Here is a 4161-nt window from a genome sequence, read left to right as displayed (position 1 = left end):
GTTTTCCAAATTTGCTGGCATATTGAGTGCAGCACTTTCACAGCATCATCTTTCAGGATTTGAAATAGCTCAACTGGAATTCCATCACCTCCACTGGCTTTGTTCGTAGTGATGCTTTCTAAGGCCCACTTGACTTCACATTCCAGGATGTCTGGCTCTAGGCATGGCAGACGAGTGCAATTGTCCAATGGTTAGCACATTCTTTGGTACTACTCTTTTTGGGAATTGGGATGTGGATTGACTTTTTCCAGTCTTGTGGCCACTGGTAGATCTTCCAGGTTTGCTAACATATTGGATGCAACACTTTGATGGCATCATCCTTTAGGGTTTTGAGAAGTTCTACTGGAATTCCGTCGCATCCACTAGCTTTATTAAGAGCAGTGCTTCCTAAGGCCCACTGGACTTCACTCTCCAGAACAGGTGGCTCTGGGTGGTGACCACACCATCGCAGTAATCCAGTACATTAAGATCTTTTTTGGACAGTTCTTCTGTATATTCTTTCCATATCTTCTTGATCTTTTCAGCATCTACTAGGTCTCTTCCGTTTCTGTCCTTTATTGTGCCCATCTTTGGGAAAAATATTCCCTTGATATCTCCAGTTTTCCTGAAGAGATCTCTAGCATTTCCTCTTCTGTTGTTTCTTCTAGTTTTATACACTGTTCATCGAAGAAGGCCTTCTTGTCTCTCCGCGCTGTTCTTTGGAAGTCTGCATTTAGTTTGGTATACCTGTCCCTTTCTCCCTTGATCTTTGCTTCTCTTCTTTCTTTAGCTATTTGTAAGGCCTCCTACCACTTTGCCTTCTTGCTTTTCTTTCTCATTTTGATGGTTTTGTTCACAGCCTCCTGTACAGTATAACAGACCTCAGTCCATCGTTCTTCAGACACACTGTTTACAAGTTCTAATCCCTTGAATCTATTTGTCGCCTCTGCTGCATTATCATAGTGGATTTGACTAAGTCATACCTGACTGGTCTAGAAGTTTTCACCACATTTTTAGGTTAAGCCTGAATTTTGCTATGTGAATCTGATGATCCAAGCCACAGTCAACTCCAGGTCTTGTTTTTTCTGACTATATACAGGTTCTCCATCTTCAGTTACAAAGACTGTAATCAATTTGATTTTGGTATTGACCATTTGGTGATGACCATGTGTAAAACTGTCTCATGTGCTGTTGAAAAAGGGTATTAGTATCTCAATAATATGGAATTATTAAGATACAATTTACTTACAAGGTCTCTGAGCCACTCTAAGCACATCCTCTTATGGTACCACCACCACAATTGAAACAAAAAACTTTTTCATCACCTGCAAAATTGCTTCTGGGTTTTCGTAGTGTAACCCCTTATGTCAATCCCCAGATGCAGGCAACACTCAATCTGTTTTCTCCATATATAGTTTGGCCCCCTCAAGAATGTGAAGTAAATGGAATAGGCAGTAGGTAGACCTATCCTTGAGGATTCTGTGAGGGAAAAGGATATGTAGGTGACTCCTGGATGTGCAATGTACATGGCACCTGAGTGTAGTGACATGGGTTGATTGTTACCTACCTATTCGTCAGACTGAAGGCTTACACTCTCCATAATGTGTATATGTATTGTCTGTTTAACTCATATTTAATTCAATGCAATTTCTCTTCTATGTTTGCAAGGGTTGTTGTATGAAATAGAAATGGTAAATCTTTTAAAAGAAAGTGCATCTTCTTTGTAAAAGTCCTCCATCTGCGTCTGAGAGGTACTTACCAGGACGTCAACATTGCACAAGCACGGGTACAACAAGCACACTAGTCATTCAAACGCTGCTCCCTGGGTCACACAGGGACAGTCCACATGGCAACCCCGGCAGCCCCAAAGTGCCCGGCCGGACCTGCCAATTGCAGGTGAGAGTCTCCTCACTTAAAGTCAGCTGAGTAGCAGCCTTTATTGCATCTGCAAGCTTAACCCACTGCTATCATGCAAAGGAACATATAAGCCAACTGCAAGGATTAGGACTCTTGACATTTTGGGGCATGGTTACTGTGCCCACTGCAGCCAGTGCTCTCTTCAGGGCTCGCCTACTCTAAATTCTTTGTTTGTGCCAGTCTCCCTCAAGAGTCTAGAGAAAGCGCTAGACCTGGGGCTGGTGCTGGTGGGGTGGGGGCGTGATAGGGAAGGAGCATCTTCCCAAGAGTTTGACAGGCAGCAGAACCAGGCAGGATGGGGCCTAGGGCTCTCCAAGGCAGCTGCCGCTGTCTCCCAGGCTGGAGAACGGGCATGAGGGGGAAAGGCGACAGGGGTGCACTGAATGAGGCTGGGCTTTGGCCTTCCTCCTACCCTCTGGGGCACAGATGTATTTCTTTAGCCTATGCCTCAGGCCCTGCCACAGATTTCCTGCTGGAAGTGGATGGCTTGGGGCTGAGCCACGGCCTGTGATGTATATGTTTCCAGCAACATCATAGTGAGGTAGTTGGTCTGAACTGTGGGCTCAGAGGAGGGAAGGGAGCCTGGTAAAAAGTGAATGAGGGGTTGTGCTCATGCCCTCCCACCTCCCCTTCCATGAGCTTCTCCACTTCCTCACCCTGGTGACCACAGTCCCAGGCCCCTCTCTGCCCAAGGGTGGTGCTGATGCTGGTGCTGGACTTCTCCCTGAGCACAAGTTACCTACATGTCTCGGTGGGCAGAAAGCTCAGCTGGAAGGCCTCTGCCAATTTTACTCACTCAACAACAGCGAGATGTGCCACACCACCAGGCAATAACCACTGGATCAGGGTCAGGGTCACAGCTGTAATCTAAGTGATCAAGGCCAATTGGTCCGGGGTGGGGGGTGCGTCTGATTAGAAGGAGGAAGTTCCACCAATGTTCTACTCTGACCCTGGGATCTCTGACTGTTCCAACCCACATGTAGTCTGTCCACCTGACCTCCTGCCAAGAGGCCTGGAAGGGAATCAACGTAGGAATATGGGGGAAGCGCTCCCCATTGCCCAGGTGCAGTCACTCCTAACTTCGCTTCCTCATGGCACCCATCTTGCCCCTCCCTCAGGTAACTCATGTTGGGCGGTTCCCTGTTTCTAAGATGAGCAGCAGTATCCCTGGTACTCTCCAGAGCCACTCTTCCCATTTTCATTCATCCACACCCTCAGTAGTTGACAGATATCATAGAATGGCAAGGTAAGATCCAGAGCCTCCTCCAGCGACTCCAGCACTTTGAGATTCCCAACACCCTGTCCTGAGGTTTGGTGCCTCCTGCATCATTCCCCTCCTACATTTTGGGAATGTGACGCCACCCCTTGAATGATGGGGATCCAACCCTTGCTTCGGCTCACTCAATGCTTTACAGAACCTGGACCACTCTCTACTTTCTTTACTCCCTGAATCACATCCTTCTGTCTCAAGGGCATTAACTTTGCTGACTTTTATTCACACAGAGAGATGTCCAGGTACCAACTTTGAATGTGCTACCTACCATCATGCCCCCTTTTGTGTAATAAAACCCTGGTCTTTCAGGAATGGTGTCAGGCAGAACCTACGCTCAATTCACTCAAACACAGATCTTTCTCTCTGAGTCTCAGGCTGGCACAGTCTTGGAGTGCTGGCTGACGGAAAGGAAGTGCTCCCCAAACTTCAGTGAGGGAGAAATTGAACAGAGAGTTCAGACTCATTGTCATGTGCCCTAAAGAGGTAGTCTGGGATACTGAGCTGGGATACTCTGGGAAATATCCTTTGTTGGAAGTTCTGTGTCATGGGTCTGGTGGAGCAGTATTTGACGGGGACCTTGCAAGAACAGAGACCTACTAACCACACTTGCCATAGAGCATGATGGGCCCATTTGCACTCAAGGGTATAGAGAGGCTCAGGCTGGAGGTGAGGGTGGTCAGCTGGCTAGGGCAGGAAGGATGTGAAAACACAAAGGACTGCACCATCCATCTCTAGCTGCCAGGGTGCACTCTGACCCAGGTTGGCACCAAACAGATGCATCTCCTGACCTCCAGCCCAGAGACTCGCCTATCTCCTGTGCTCCCTGTACCTTCCCTCCTGCTCCCCAGCTCACTGGGTCCAGGCTTCATCCTAAGCCCTTTATTGAATCCAAAGAAGGAGAAGAGAAACTATTGGTGCCTGAGTCTCAGGGGTGAGGGCTAAAGAGGAGAGGAGCATTGTGTGCAGGTTCCAGCGTGCAAGGTGGGACTGGG

Source organism: Bison bison, unplaced genomic scaffold (genome assembly GCF_000754665.1).
Source record: "Bison bison bison isolate TAMUID 2011002044 unplaced genomic scaffold, Bison_UMD1.0 scf7180017846308, whole genome shotgun sequence".
Lineage (NCBI taxonomy): Eukaryota > Metazoa > Chordata > Mammalia > Artiodactyla > Bovidae > Bison > Bison bison.
Note: the sequence above shows the minus strand (reverse complement) of the source record.